Source organism: Neopelma chrysocephalum, unplaced genomic scaffold (assembly GCF_003984885.1).
Source record: "Neopelma chrysocephalum unplaced genomic scaffold, ASM398488v2 Primary Assembly neopelma1_96833, whole genome shotgun sequence".
Lineage (NCBI taxonomy): Eukaryota > Metazoa > Chordata > Aves > Passeriformes > Pipridae > Neopelma > Neopelma chrysocephalum.
Genome location: NW_020925476.1, coordinates 133,091 through 150,152, shown reverse-complemented (window position 1 = coordinate 150,152; position 17,062 = coordinate 133,091). Strand labels below are relative to the sequence as shown.

General features: G+C 44.7%; 1 long non-coding RNA gene across 1 annotated transcript; it reads left to right on the top strand.

The window, feature by feature from the left end:
• The first annotated feature begins 6,309 nt into the window (after positions 1–6,309).
• Positions 6,310–13,240, top strand: LOC113960671. Its single transcript, XR_003532073.1, has 3 exons — positions 6,310–6,374; positions 9,899–9,904; positions 13,204–13,240. It is a non-coding gene; the product is annotated as an uncharacterized LOC113960671 (long non-coding RNA).
• The last annotated feature ends 3,822 nt before the right edge of the window (positions 13,241–17,062 follow it).

Genomic DNA, 17,062 nt, shown 5'->3' with positions numbered 1-17,062 from the left:
TTAGACCAGATCTTACTCTTCCATGAAAAGTAAAACTATTTTAAACTGTTGAACACATTAATTTACACACCCCATGCATTTCCAAAGAGCCAGTTAAATCTTTTGTCTTTAAGATAAAGGCAGACTTCTGCATCTCCCAAAGGTAGGTAATTCTAACCCTTATCTCTGCCATCAACTGCAAAAGTTAGGAATAAAAAAAAATACTTCACCTTCACTGGTAGTTGACCACTGCAAAACAAGGCTAGTAGAAAAACTGATATAGTAACCAAATCCTTAGTTCCCAATGTCAATAAAAGTACAATACAGTAATCAAGTAATCTACTACAAATTGAGGACACACTTGTCCTCCAAAAATTTATATGTAGTGAAAGTACTGCCTATAGCATTTGGAAACATTTTAGTGAAAACTCCAGATTACTGCCTTCCTCTTTAAGGGCAGCCACAAAATAGGATGTTTCTCTCCTGCTGCTCATGAAAACTCAAGCATACCAAATGTTAATTAACTCTAGTGTATAAAGAAATACTTTTTATAACTTAAAGCCACACTACAAGCTGTAACCATATATCTCAACAGTATGAGAACTGTAATTGACAGCAGCATTTGTCTAGTTAATCTGAACTTCTAGGATCAAAGTAAATTAACAGCTGGAGAAAAGAGTAAAATCAATCTGCTTGCCTGCTGGTGGGCACAGGTCTTCAACAGTTTATACCTTTGTTTCAGTACTACAAACTCAGACTTATTCTGATATATCTCTTAAGAAATTGCAGTTTTACAGCCATACACCAATCAGTGGATACAACAGAAAAACTAAGACTTAAAAAAATTACTCATCTTTATTGTAGTTCTATGTTATTATAACACAAATAAAGACTGTACTTCTGCCCTTATTATGTGCAGGTACAGTCAAAGCACTATCAAAAGTGCTAACACATACACTATCACCATCAATCTCAATTAACTTGCTCCACTTTCAAATTAGCATGTTTCACCACTTACTAAGTTTAGCTTTAGGTATTAATGCTGGTATTAACATATTACAAACAAGAGTCTTTATAGCTCTTTGTCAGTACAGTCCTTCACTACTTGAAATACATGCTGCTAAGTAAAAGATCAAGTTGTTATCCAATGCTTAAGAAATTCTGTTTTTTCACTCCTGACTAGGTTATAATACACTTTCCAGAATTTAATCTAATAACCAGGACACTAAAATATGCCATTTAATATTTTGAATCAACAGTGAAAGTGAGGTTTTCAGAAAAGACAGATTACAGACTTCTCCAATTCTTCCCTACAAACTTTTCTACCAAGATCACTAAGTACCTAAGGCCTTACAAATTCAGTTCTACTACTCTGAAAAACAAGCTAATACCACTATGTATCTGCTTTCCCAAACTTTTCTCAGAAACTTGGGTCACATGGTTGAGCACATTAGCTTTTGCCTGTCACAAGGCTGCAGTGTGACAGACTAATCTAAAGGCTCAGACACAAAACCTTGTCAACAGGGGCCTCAGAAATCAGCTCCTATTTATATCTCTGAAGGCTGCCAACTCCAACAACCCACAGAACTGAAGCAGCCAAGCATGCACCCACTGTAAGAGAAAAATATGAAATTCAATTAACATGACTACAGCTTCTTTTCTAGAGGAAAAAGGAGTGCAGATACTTAAATTCAATCAAGAAAACTGCCTCATGATGCTGCATTATCTCAGACATTTTCATCTCTATTTCACAGCAAGAACAAAAAACTGGCTATGATCAGAGACCTAACATTATTACGCTCTCACAACCTTACAAATACATTCCCCAACCTTTTAGTTGAGTGATTATAACCAAACCTTTGCAAAAAATATAATGAACTCTCCTAGGCCCAAAAAGAGCAAGTCTTAACCCTCAGAGATGTCCATGTTTAACCCTGACCTCCCAATATAAAAAGGAACTATTTTATTCAGCGTGTTAACTCAAACAGTAATTTACACCACTGACCTTCACAGTTATTGGCAAGTTTACCCAGGCAAACTAAAAGTGGAACATAAATACTTTGTTATTATTAAAGTTAACAGTCTCATAACTAAAACATCTTTTTAGTCCCAAATTACAACTGAGGCATAGTCAACTCTAATAACAGCAGATATTTAGATTATTTGAGTGGAAAATATAATTAAGCTTTCATGCACACCAAGTGCACTTTCAAGAAACTACAACTTAGGAACTATGTAAAGTGCATAATTAAAGCACTTCAAGTTACCCTAATATTTCATAGACTCATAGAATGGTTTGGGTTGGAAAGGACCTTAAAGATCACCTAAGTTCCAACCCCCCTGCCATGGCCAGGGACACCTCCCACTAGACCAGGTTACTCAGGGCCCCATCCAACCTGGCCTTGAACACTTCCAGGGATGAGGCATCCACAACTTATCTGGGCAACTTGTTCCAGTGTCGCACCACCCTCACAGTCAAGAATTCCTTCCTAATATCTAATCTAAACATACCCTCTTTCAGTTAAAAGCCATTCCTCCTTGTCCTATCACTCCATGCCCTTGTAAAAAGTCCCTCTCCAGCCTTCTCAGAGGCCCCCTTTAGGTACTCGATTAAATTAATTACTTAATATAATAAAGGGAATACAAATACTAATTTTAAATCAATAATAAAACTTTAGAATTGAGTCAGTGATGGGGCTAAACTGGCTGGTTAAATAAATAATTATTAATCTGAATATCCCTGTCTAGAAAATGGACCATAAAAAAACCAAACCCAAACCAAACAAAAACAACAAAGATATTCCAGGTATACGCCTCTCTAACAGTGTTCTAGGTGAAGCAAAAAGAAGAAATAAATGCGGATCAAACCCAGGCATTTCCCAGTGACAATTAAATGCAGCTCAGTAATCCAGACAAAAAGGGAGGCACCACCAAGTGCTCAAAGCGTGGTACGTTTTAGTCGCCATTGCCTCCACAGACCCACGCCCTCCCCCAGGACACCAAAACACAAAAGACGTGGAAGTTGCCGGCCTAAGGAGGTAAAACAAACAAAAAACCAGCTCCTCTCTCAGCGAGGACCAAGGAAGCCTTATTGTCTCGCTCCCTGTCTGCCCCACTGAGGAGGGAGTAAGATGTACGCCATCCTGGCCAGCGGCCTCCCACCGCAGCACCCGTCACGTCAGAGGGAAAGAGTCCGCCAGGTAAAACGATAGACGCCCTGCCACTTCTTGCCTCGCGAAAGGCAGCAAAAACGCCTCGGGGAGGCCCAAGCACCCCCCGCGCCGCTCCTCTGGTCACACCGCCACCGCGCTAACAGCTCTCAGAAATCAAGTCCACATCCTCCCCCTGTCACCCTTCAGTGTCCGTGTACCTGCTCCAGGCAGGGGGTGGAGCGAGAAACCCCACGGCGGATGTCCGAGACGCTGCAGATGGCTTCAGACTGTTTCTAGGAGAGCGAAGGGCAAGAGGACGTGGGGCACGAAGCTGGTGGTGCCACCACCGCTTCCTTTCTGCGGCAGCGGCGCGGAATGAAACACGCGACGCACAGGAGAAAGACTAAAGGAAGGCGCAAGAAAAAGAAAGAATTGAGGAAGAAGGGTGGAGGAAGGAGGGACCTGAACCCGCCGGTCCGCTCGCGTCAGCTCCGCCTCCTCCTGGCTGTTGCTGAGGCCTACACGCCAGCGCGCTCCCACGGGAGGGGAAAGAAAGGACGAGATATTTGCGAGGCGGCTCACAGTACCGCCGCATTTGCCTGCGGAGTCACGAACCTCCCCCTCCCCGAGACTAGGGACTATACAGGAATGGACAGAGACCCCGCACGTCATCTGCTCTCCCAGTGGTGGGGAAACGGAAGGAGCAGTGACAACCGTCTCGCACGGCTTCACCCCGCCCACGGAAGTAAGATGGAGCTGCGCGCAGAGAAAACAAAGCCTTTCCCCCTCCGCTTGCCCTAATAACAGACGCCTCCGCCTTTAATTAACGTTTCCATTTAAACTTGAACCTGTAGTGGTGTCATAGGTGAATTATCAAGAGAAGTCATCGTTGTGGGGTTAACTAAAAGGGTTTTATTAATGATTAAACGAAGATCAAATGATAGTTAATTAATGATTGAATAAAAATTAAATAAAAATCAAATTATGATTAAGCAATAATTGAATGGTAATTTGAGAATGATTTGACAACTATTTAAATAATAATGATTTAAACAATAATTTAGACAGTGGTTAGATGATGATTTTGATAGCAGTCAAACACTAGTACTTACTACACTTTTAAAAAGTAAACTACAGCTGGATATATAAATGTTGCTAGCATACAGTATGCTTTTAGGCCTAATGTAAAATGTTGCTTACCCCATTATAGATATCAGATGCTGGGTAAGGGGTCTCTCAACTGCGAGGAGTAATCTTAACAGGCATCCCTGCTCAAGGGGGAGATTATTGCCATACAGCCTGCTGCCATACAGGAGAGCTCAATGGGTTTAAGGGGGCTACAGATATTTATAGTATAAAGTGATTGACTTGTAGGCAAACCCCCTTTTGGTGTATGTGCAGGAGTGCAGTTGGAGCAGTTTTAGTTTTGTCTAGTCCCAGCTCAGGCTGGTGTTGTTAGCTCCTGATAGACTCCTTAGTTCCTGAGAAGATATGACCTAGCACAATTCTCAAGGTCTGCACATTAAGGATGATTTCCCTGAGGCCGAGCTGTTGGTGATGCCTGAACCAAAGTACTGTTCACTCACATCCATCACAAGCAGCCATTAGTATTTTTTAACCTTGCACTCCTGTTTTATCTGTCTTCTGGATTCATTTTCTATTGTCTACTTACACTTTTATATCTAAACAACTATTAGGCACTAGTTGGCTACTTGTCTACTTTAAAAAAAAAAAAGGTTATCTGATAATGAATTATCTGCAGTGATAACTCAGTTTTAAAAGAAATAGGGTAATTCTGTGCTTGATGGTGGAGTTTTTTTTCTGTGAGACTGTAGTATAAAGAATTTCTTGAGAGTTTTATTGATTTAAAATTCTAAAATTTTGAATGTTTATAAACAGTATTTGCTAAAAGCAAAGGAATCTCTACAGTATATAAAGATATCATATTGAAACATGTTTTCCAGACAATTGGGACAGGAAGGGATTTGTTGTATATGGGATAAAATCTCTTTGTTCTATGGTCTACCTGAAGGTTTGTTGTTTTTCTCACAGATTTTATTGGTTGTGACCACCTATAAACATAGGGTAAACTTGAAATCCAAACCTTGATCTGCATTCAGATTTGCAAATTTGTGGGTCACTGAACCTCATGATTAAGTATTTATATATTTTTGCATGGCCAAACTTTAGATCAGACTTTGTGCCTATTGGATGTTGATAAAATTACATGTTCAGAGGATGTAACACTGACCTAGAGTGACAAAAAGATTACATCACTGTGGAGAGAAGGAGTTTGAAGGGTGTGTAAGCCTGTAGAGCATGGGAACAGGAAAAAGAAATCAAAGGAAAGAATAAAGCTTGTTATTTCAGACTTCTTCCTCACTGTGAGAGCAGCACAGGGTAGCTTATAGCTTCAAACCACTGTCAGTAGGTAGAGGAGAGTGATTACTTTGTCAAAGTAAATTAAAGGCAATTAAAATGTTTGTAAGGTAGTATTTCTAGGAAATTGAAGATAAACATACCATGCTTACATTAGTACATGTATCTTAGGAATAGAAGATCTGTAAAATTCAAAGTTGCTTTAGATAAATGGTCTGGATAATTCAACTTTGCTTAAATGCAGTTTCTACCATATTTTATTGATTTTCTGAGACTACAACATATTTGGGCATATATTTCTGGGCCTCTTTAAACCATTTAATCTGAAAAAAACAGCTAGAATTGGAAGGTATGGCTTTACTGAAATCATTAGAAAAAACCTTTTTGTCTGACATGCCTTCTAGAGCTGATCTCTTTCCTTATTTGTCAGAGGGATGTCTCCTGAGACCCAACAGCCTCTATCAGACAGATAAAATTTTCAGGTAAATGTAATTATACTGTGCTGAAAGACAGCAAGCTCTGCAAAAGTATAGGGCACTGTGCTGGTTTAAAGGTAAACTGGCAGGAGAAATGAACCCAACTCAAAAGAGATTATAAATCAGAGTTACAATTTAATAAAAATAATACAATAAATACAATTATACAGACGAACAATTGGTTTTAGCCCACAAAACCCCAGATGTATAACCCAGCACTCTGGGGCATGAACAGAATGCTGTTCATTGGGGCCCCCTCCCTGTGCTGAGCCCCACGTGGTCCCCCTGAGTCCAAAAGCAAAAGGAGAGGAAAAACCTGTTGGTGAGAGTGATGGTCACAGTCCGGTTGAGAGTGGTGGTCGCAGTCCGGTTGAGAGTGGTGGTCGCAGTCCAGTTGAGAGTGGTGGTCGCAGTCTCGTTGAGGTTCTGGTACTCCTCTGGATCCCACGAGTGGTACCAGAAGTCCCAAGACCCCAAGATTATATACCCTCAGGTTCAGGCAGGAATGCCCAGTACCTCCCTCAGGGCGGGGAGTTCCACAATGGGTGATTGTGACTCGTGGGTGTGAGGACAGGAACATCCTCCTATCTCACAGGCCTCTTTACACCCAGCTTATAGCCTGAGGGGTCAGGTGTGCTCTGGGCAGCTGCTGCAAATGGTCTATTGGTAACAGTTTCTGGGAAATGACATGGAGGGTGTAGAATACACAGTTTGGGTTACACCCACACAGTGATGAACTGGTCCCAACTGTTCTAACTAGGACAGGCACTAATAATGAAACTCCAACACAGGTTTGTCCCTACAATGCGACAGGAGCCATTCGTGAAGAGAGCATATTGCTTTTCGTCTTCTGATAGCTGGTTATATGGTGGGCCCTCCTCAGCCCATGTCACCTGCTCCTCTTCTTCAGAGGATAGTCCGAAACTCTCACCTTTGGGCCAACTGGTGATAATTTCCAGAATCCCAGGGCGATTAGGATTCCCTGTCCGGGTTTGCTGTGTGATCAGAGCGATCCACTTACTCCATGTGGCATCGGTGACGTGATGTGTAGAAGGAGCTTTTCCTTTGAACGTCCAGCCCAGCACTGGTAGTCGGGGTGCCAGGATCACTTCTGAGGCAGCTCGAACTCCTTCATAAGCAGCCAGGATCTCTTTCTCAGTTGGGGTATAGCTGGCTTCAGATCCTTTGTATCCCCGACTCCAGAATCCCAGCGGTCGTCCTCGGGTCTCCCCAGGCACTTTCTGCCGGAGGCTCCAGCAAGGGCCATTCTCCCCAGCTGCAGTGTAGAGTACGTTCTTCATGTCCTGTCCTGTCCTGACTGGCCCAAGGGCTACTGCATGGGCAATCTCCTGTTTAATTTGTTCAAAGGCTTATTGTTGTTCAGGGCCCCACTGGAAATCATTTTTCTTCCGTGTCACAAGGTAGAGAGGGCTTACAATCTGACTGTACTCAGGGATATGCATCCTCCAAAAGCCCACAGCACCTAGGAAAGCCTGTGTTTCCTTCTTGCTGGTTGATGGGGACATGGCTGCTATTTTGTTAATCACTTCCGTTGGAATATCTTCTCTCCTTTCTCAAAGACTTCCCCCGCTGTGTTCCCCCATACAATGATATCATCGATGTACTGTAGATGTTCTGGAGCCTCACCCTTTTCCAATGCAGTCTGGATCAGTCCATGGCAAATGGTGGGACTGTGTTTCCACCTCTGGTGCAGTCGATTCCAGGTGTACTGAACACCCCTCCAAGTGAAGGCAAATTGTGGCCTGCACTCTGCTGCCAAAGGAATGGAGAAAAAGATGTTAGCAATGTCAGTGGTGGCATACCACTTGGCTGCCTTGGACTCCAGCTTGTACTGAAGCTCCAGCATATCCGGCACAGCAGCACTCGGGTGGTGTGACTTCATTGAGTCCATGGTAATCCACTGTCAGCCTCCACTCTCTGCTGGACTTATGCACTGGCCGTATAGGGCTATTAAAGGGTGAGCGAGTCTTGCTGACCACCCCCTGGGTCTCCAGTTCGCGGATCATCTTATGTATAGGAGTCACGGAGTCTCGGTCAGTGCGGTATTGCCAATGGTGTACTGTTGTTGTGGCCATCGGTACCAATTGTTCTTCAACCTTCAGCAGTCCCACAGCAGAAGGGTCCTCTGAGAGACCAGGTGTGGAGGTTTTGCCCCACAAAAATCCAATCTCCAAGCTTCCCTCACCTCCCCACAATTTACCTCAACACCGAAGAGAAATTTTCAGGCAGGCACACCTCTGTATGGGGGAAGGGAAATATATACAGTTTATTCCTATACAAAATAAATACTGTACAAACTAAAAGCAACTATATATACACAATATTAACACACTTATACCACCCCTTCGAGCCTCTCCCACAATCAGTTCAGAAGCCCTCAGGCTGATAGTTGCACAGTCTTTCTCTCTTTGGGGTATCAGGGAGAAGGGTTTCTCTGATCACCCCCCCCCCCCACCCTCCAACTTTTTTCTGGGGTCTTCTCTTCATCATGAAGTCCAAGAAGATAGCTCTGAGTCCTTTCTCCTTGGTTCAGTGCCATCTCTGCTGTGTGACTCTCTCTCCCTCTGTTCTGTAGCTGCTGTAGTTCAGCTCAGCTTATCACGTGCACGTGCCCTGGAATTCATTCCTCCTCCATCAGTTTTTCAGCTGCCCCCCATTTAAATCACTGCAGGGGCAACTCCTGAGCCCCTTTGGCCCGTCTCCAGTTTCTGCCTGGAGTTCTTCCAGCTAATTGCAACGAGTCGCAACTGTTTCTCCTGGCAACCGAGCTTTCTTTTCAGCCCGTCCTCTTTGGCTCAGCTTAAAATACTAAGCCTTACATCCACCCCCCACCTACAGTGGGGGTGAAAAAGCCCCCTAGCCAGCTACAGGAATTCGGTCCAGTTATGAGCTGTCCCGAGCTCTGCAGTCTGGCTGCAGGGGGGAGAAGAGGGCTTGGCCTCCTCATGAGGGGCTTGCCTCTCTCCCTCTTACCTCAACGGTTGTGAGTCTCTCTCTCCCTCACAACACTCCAAACCGTCTCCAGCCCTGGCTTAGCCAGGCCTGTGGGGCCCAGGGTCCCCACCCGAGTTCGGGGAGGGGGCTTTGGCCACCCCTCGGCTTCTCTCTCTCTCTCACACTCTCACACACACAGACAGACTGCCAACAGTTTCCGGTTGTTGTGTATATCTAATTTTCCAGGAGCGAACAAGAAGAGCTGTGATTGGTTCCTCAGGGGAGACTGTCCCGGGATCCAATCACATCTAGGCTTCTAGGCCCCCCGGCTCCCGGGGGGGGCAACTCGAACCAAGACACCAGGCAAGGTGTTCAACTGCCTAATTTCCCCTGTCTACACAGTAGCTATGCCAAAAGCCCAATGAAGTCCTTTTGGGTCTTTGAAATACCCACTCCTCAGGTAATCTATGCCAAGGATACACGGGGCCTCTGGGCCAGACATGATGGGGTGTCTATGCCATTCCTTCCCAGTCAAGCTCACTTCAGCTTCCAGTACAGTCAGCTGTTGGGATCCCCCTGTCACCCCAGAAATAGAGATGGATTCTGCCCCTACATATCTTGATGGCATCAAAGTACATTGTGCACCAGTGTCCACTGAAGCCTTGTATCTTTGTGGGTCTGATGTGCCAGGCCACCAAATCCACACAGTCCAATAGACCTGATTGTCCCTCTCCTCTACTTGGCTAGAGGCAGGGCACCCCTGGTCCTGGTCATGATACTCACTGTGCTCTTTTTGTAAGTATGACCTGAAGGTCCCTTCAAGAGGATCAGACATATCATCATTCCTGTACCGTCTGGAGTCTTGCCCACAAGAGACCAGAGCAGCATTTATCCTCAAAGAGTTCCTTGTGGTACTTGTTCCTCTTTTCAATTCACGTACCCGGGCTGCTAAGGAAGAGGTGGGTTTTCCATCCCACTTCCTCATATCTTCTCCATGCTCATGGAGGTAAAACCATAGATTGCCACATGGAGTGTACCCTCTCTCCTTAGCTGGGGGACGCCTGCTCCTGATAGCGGAGACTCTTGTTTGTCCTGGCGAGATATGGAAGATCCCTTCCTTAATTTCCTCTCTTAGCTTCTGGTGGCCCTCTTCAATCTTCTCTTCCAGGCTTCAGACATGTTCGACCAGTTTGGTTTCCACAGATGAGACATGGGCTCGTAATGGGGCGGTGACAGTGTCTTCATAAATCCTGACTTTACTAACCAATGCACCCACCTTGTCCTCTCCCTCTCTCAATTGCAACGTTGCTAAGTAGCAGGAATACATTTCTGGCCCGAGCCATGCAAACTTTAACCACATCTGGGGTGTGCATTGTACACCGTCTGGACTTTTAGGGGATCTTTCGTCCTCTGAAAAGATTATCTCCAGTATGGCTAATTCCCTTAAGCACCGGATACCTTGTTCAATCATGTTTCACTGTCCTTGCTGTACGTGGAGGTCCTCCTTGCAAAGATATCTCTCCCTCACACTGGACAGCAGTCGTTGCCAGAGGCTGAGAGTTTCCTGCCTCTTTCCAATCCCCTGATCAATGACTACATCTCAAGACAGGGATCCCAGTTGCCTTGCTTCATTCCCATCTAGAATTGTATCATTAGCTGCAGCGTCCCAGATTCAGAGCAGTCAGGTCAGAATGGACTCATTCGCCTGTCGCGTGAACTCTCTCCGGAACTCACATAGCTCACCCAGGGATAGGGATCAAGTGATTATTTCTGGCTCTGTCTCCTCTGGAGGATGTGAAGGCCCTGCCTCTTCGTCATCATTCACTATGCGAACTGATTTAGTCTTTGATTTCCTTTTCTGGACAGGGGCGACTGCTATTGGTTTCGGTTGTCCTTCTGGCTCCTCGATGGTTTGTGTGGATGCGGTGCTGGTTGATTTATTTCTTTTTCCCTCTGACTCAGACGTGGTTTGGGTGGACATGGTGCCTGTGGATTTGCTCCTTCTCTTCTCCCCCTGACAGTGCTGTACCATGTCAAGTAGTGTCCAGTAGGCAGTGGCCAGGGCCCAGCAGGTTGCTGTGGGCTGGCCATCTCTGGAGCTGCCAGAACATTTTTCCTTCACTAATCTTATCACTGTAACAGAATCCTGCAGTTGTTCAGGGATGAATTTCCAGATCATTGGAGGAGAGAACTTCTCCAAATACTGGCCAATGTCCTTCCACTTTGTCCTGGTTAGAACGGCTGGGACCAATTCATCCCTGGATGGGTGTAACCCAAAACTGTGTATTCTATAGCCTCCATGCCATTTCCCAAAAACTGCTGTCAGTAGAGGCCTGCAAGGTGGGAAGATGTTCCTGTACCCTTTTATGGAATTCCCTACTCTGAGGGAGGGACTGAGCACTCCCGCCTGAACTGGAGAGTATATAACTGGGAGTTTCAGAGCCTTGGACTCTCTCTCGTGGGATCCAGAGGAAGATTGCAGACCACCGCGTTCAACCAGACTGAGACCACCACCCTTGACTGGACTGCAATCACCACTTCTGACCAGACTGCAGCAGCTCTCCCACCAGCAGGTTTATTCCCTCTCCCTTTGCTTTGGACTCGGGGGTGGGCCAAGGTACACCACTCTTGTTCATACCCCAGGGTGCTGGTTTATACATTTGGGTTTTGTGGGTTAAAACCAATTGTCTGTCTGTATAATTGTACTTATTGCATTATTTTAATAAATTGTTATTCTGACTTATAAATCTCTCTTTGAATTGAGTTCATTTTCCCTTGCTGGTTAACCTTTAAACCAGCACACACTTCCCGTGCCATTCAACATTATCCACTCCCAGGGCAGGCCTCCAGACAACCTCCCTAGAAGGCCCTGTTCTGACCCTAAGCATGGTGTAGGCAGTACAGAGCAGACAAAGCAACACTAACAACAACACTACGCTGTCTTTAACATCAAAAGGAAACTCAGTATTTTCAAAGACTGTTGTAGCAGGTCTGAAGGAGGAGAAGAAGGTGAAAGGCTGGAAAGAACCATTCCCTCCTGTTCCCCCAAAAGGCTGGGTGAGATTTTTAATGCAGCCCCAGAGGTAGTAACCCAAACCAGGACAGGAAAACAAGACTGAATACACATTCACAATGAAACTCACTGCTTCTGATGTTATGACGACATAAACATAGTATATTAATAAAGCAATTTTGATCCTTCTGATGCCTTAAACCCCTAATGTTTTTTCATTTTTCTAATTTTGTAAGCCTTACAAGTTTTATAGGTAATAGAAGTAGATTTTAGAAATAAACCCCTTTCTCCCTCCTCCCCGTAGAATCCCTTAGTTTATACATTCCTTAATCCTTTCACCCCATTTCATACCCCCATATCTAGTAGAAAATGTTTAGTCTTTTAGTCAAGGCAAGCCTGTCTTGTTTGGAGAACGCTTGTATCTTGGCCTAACCGCAGGACAGAGTCAAAGAACTGGGTCACCCTGCTCTCTGTACGCTGAAGATGATGAAGATGATGAAGAGGGGGTCCCAAAAAGCACCCCAGACCCAATTCCGAGAGGCGGGCCAGGGGGTGGACCAGGCCAAAAGTTAGAGGATGGACACACTTGGGATTGGCCAGATATTGCTATAAATGTAACATCTTGGGCACAGCCCGGCGCGCGCCGTGTAACATCTTTTTGCCTTGGCATAATTAAACCCTTTCTTATCTCACCCCAGCTAAACGGCTCCTAGATTTTTTTTCGTAGCACCAGCAGAGCGGGCATCACTTCTCTCTGGTCCTAAAGAGAGCATCAAAATAGGCAAATAGTTCCCCATCTGTGGAAATATGAACAGGTTCAGATACAACATCCACGTGAATACATCAAGCAACATGGTGATCAGGGAGTTTCTGTATCCAAATACACAAATGCTTAAAATGAAATTGTAATTCTGACTTCTCTCTTGTGGCCCACGTTGGGCGCCAAAACTGTGCTGGTTTAAAGGTAAACTGGCAGGAGAAATGAACCCAACACAAAAGAGATTATAAATCAGAGTTACAATTTAATAAAAATAATACAATAAATACAATTATACAGACGAACAATTGGTTTTAGCCCACAAAACCCCAGATGCATAACCTGGCACTCTGGGGCATGAACAGAATGGTGTTCGTTGGCCCCCGTGCTGAGCCCCACATGGTCCCCTGAGTCCAAAAGCAAAAGGAGAGGAAAAACCTGTTGGTGAGAGTGGTGGTCGCAGTCCGGTTGAGAGTGGTGGTCGCAGTCCAGTTGAGAGTGGTAGTCACAGTCTGGTTGAGGTTCTGGTACTCCTCTGGATCCCACGAGTGGTACCAGAAGTCCCAAGACCCCAAGGTTATATACCCTCAGGTTCAGGCAGGAATGCCCAGTACCTCCCTCAGGGCGGGGAGTTCCACAATGGGTGATTGTGACTCGTGGGTGTGAGAACAGGAACATCCTCCTATCTCACGGGCCTCTTAACACCCAGCTTATAGCCTGAGGGGTCAGGTGTGCTCTGGGCAGCTGCTGCAAATGGTCTATTGGTAACAGTTTCTGGGAAATGACATGGAGGGTGTAGAATACACAGTTTGGGTTACACCCACACAGTGATGAACTGGCCCCAGCTGTTCTAACTAGGACAGGCACTAATAATGAAACTCCAATACATAAAAGCAGCATGCAGAGGATGAAAGCAGAGACAAGCTACAGAGGAGAAACTGAGAAACATTGCCCAGGCATGTAGGGATGGTATCAAGAAAGTTAAAACTCTATTGGAGTTGAGACTTGCAAGAAATGTCAAGAGCAACAGGAGAAGCTTTGTTAGGAAAATTGTATTTCCTAACAATTGTACCAATTTGTCTTTATAGCATGAAATTGTATTAGCTTTTTAAGAGATATATATTTTACGTTGTATATTGCATAAACATTGTTTAGTCAGCATAACTAAAGGGCCCCAGCTCGCTGCAAGGAGAAGGACAGCCCCCATGTGGAAGATAAGGACCTTTTGTTTCTCAAAAACTTAAAACCATCCACAAAGAAGAAAGGATATCCCTGGACTACTGAGATAATGTCAGCATCCTAGTCCCTCTAAACACCTCTGTGAAACCGTCCCATTGTCTTGCATCACAGACAAGTAACTGTAGCAGGACCAACTCCAGGGATACCTAGATCAAGAAAGAAGCAGGTGGATGATGACGACATAGAATTATAGTTGCTTTTCAAAATAGTTGTGTGTGTGTGTGTTAAGTAGTGATTGGCCAAATTGTGTTGTACCTGAATGTTTGAAAACTTTAAGAATCGTGTAAAACCGCATTCAGGGTGCCCTGACTTGAATGGGACACCTCATGTACATGAATACAGAATTACTCTTGCAGTTCTATATTTGTGTCCAAGCCTCTCTCCTCAGTCAGCATGGGACAGTTGTGAAATTTTTGTGACAGTTTGGCAACCCAGTTGGGATTTAGCCAACTCACTCAATCCAACATCTCACTACTGCCTGGATCCCAACAATCTGCCCTCCTGGCCTGTGAGTTCACCTCGAGATACTCGGGTGCAGGAGTAATGTAGTGTGGATCTTGTTTGGTGGTAAGGTGATTTTTTTATAATAATGGGAGGAGGAGAAAGTATAATGAAGTCATCACTCATTAATGAATTGTTGCAACACTGAGAATCTATTGATGGATCAGGTGGGTTGTCAAAAGCCCAAGCTATAGAACTATGTCAGGAAAATTGGTCAGAAGTGACTACCTTTGGTGACGCAGACCAAAAGTGGCCACAGTCTGATTCTTTTGATAATATTAAGCTGAGCTATTTACGCCAGCTAATGAGCCAGGATGGGATTCCAATTTACCATCTGATAGGGATATGCTACAAAGGGTGAAAAGGGGACTGTTAGAACTGTCAGGATAGCATGTACTTGGCACCGGTGAGGCTGCACCTTGAATCCTGCGTTCATTTTTGGGCCTCTCACTACAAGAAAGATATTGAGGTGCTGGAGCTTGTCCAGAGAAGGACAACAAAGCCAGTGAAGAGTCTGGAGCACAAATCTTATGAAGAGCAGCTGAGGGAACTGGGGTTGTTTAGTCTGGAGAAAAGGAGGACCTTATTAGTCTCTACAACTGCCTGAAAGGAGGTTGTAGCAAGATGAGTGTCTGTCTCCTCTCCCAGGTAACAACTGACAGGACAAGAGGAAATGGCCTCAAGTTGTGCCAGGTGAGGTTTACATTGGATACAAAGAAGAATTTCTTCACTGAAAGGGTGGTCAGGCATTGAAACAAGCTGCCCAGGGAAGTGGTGGAATCACTATCCCTGGAAGTGTTCAAAAATGCGTGGATGTGGAACTGGGGGACATGGTTCAGTGGTGAACACAGCAGGTGCTAGGTTAATGATTGGACTCGATGATCTTAGAGGTCTGTCCTGGGTTACCCAGAGATTCTGGTATCCACCTTTTCTTTTCTCTTTTCCCCAAATATGCCTACTAATTTAGACTGTGGCGGGGAATTTAAGATAAGGGTGGTACTATTATCCTAGGAGAAGAATGTATCCACAAGTGTGAAAGACTGGAATGCTGACGACTCAAAAAATCCAGGTGTTGAGGGTGTGCACACCTGCCACCTCAGGCTATGAGCTGGGAGTTGTTTCTTTGTCCTTACACAAATGACTCATCTGTGATAACTCCCCTTGGGGGAAGCATCAGGACAATTCACACACATGTCCTGAAGATGTTCATCTCTGCTGATGGACCATAATGGATCCACCTGTGCTGACATAACAGGCAGCTGTAACATCTTAGAAGGTGTCAAAGATTCCTGAAATGTCCCATGATCTAGTATTACATCATCCAGTGAAAAACTCCCCGCCCAAGGGGAGGCATTCCCACCTACCCTGAGCCCAATAAAAGATCACACTCAGACTTCACTCAACATCTGGGGTCTTCTTCCCTCACTATATGGGGCTTCTACCACCACCTTAACGGATCTGGAATGTGACCACCACTTTGAACAACAAACATTGAAATTGCAATGACCAAGTCTCATTGCTGGATCCAACAGGTATCTTGTGGGTCCTTACAGTTGCCTGGGGGGTCTGCAGCCCTACTCCAACTGCCTGTACCAGCACTGCAGCCTCACTCCAGTGCTGACTCTCCAACCATTCCTGCCAAGTTTTTCCAGGTAGGGAGAGGCCGGCCACCATTTCATTTTGGTCCAGTGGGTGGGGGCTTGGGAAGTTTCTCCTCACTGGTTAGCGTAACCCAGTTTTATCAGTATTGTTATTAACATTCTTCTTGGTAAAGAGTTATTTTTTCACTTACATCCGGGTGTATTTGGTCTCCTCTTTATTGTGCTGCCTAAAAGACCGTGGAAAAAAAGACTCCAAGCCAATTTAGTATAGGAGATAAGATAAGAAGAGCAGAAGCTTTAATGAGCCCTCAGGCCCCAGGAATACATACCCTTGCATGTGCACTGGTTCTATGATTTTGTAATAAAGTCCATCCAATCCCAATTTGTCCACCCTCCGGTTCTGCCCCGTTCTGCCCCCCAGCAGACCCCTTTGGGAATTGAGTCTGGGGGAGTTTGGTACCCCTTCTTCATCATTTTCATTTTCCTCAGAGCACGTTGAGTCCTTGGAGTTCCTCCAAAGTTCTGGGCTTGAAGGTCACTGTGCCTATATTTATATCTCCTGGTGCAGGCCTTAAGGTGTTTTTCTGCAATTCTACCTTGAAAAGAAGACTAAACAGCTAACAGAATTTTGAGGGATTGATATGGGATGGGGTTTGGTATGTGCAAACATTATGCTGCTGTAGTTACTTTTACTGGAAATACTGGTACAGGGTGAGGGATATAATACAGTGAGACAGTAAAAGATTGCATCTTAATTATGCTGGTAGAGAATGTCAGCTACATTAAAATCTACATTCACTACACATCTACTTCTAAAATCTATAAAAATTAAAAAATCAAAAACCTCTGAGGCATCAATTGGAGAAAAACAGGGGTATTGAATCCGAGGAAAGAGACTTCTGTCTGAGGTCTCTGCCCCTCCAAATTGTCTCAAACCAAGACAAGGTCTTTTCCAACCTAAACGATTATATAATTCTATGATTCTCCTTCAGCAGTTTCCATAACTTGTT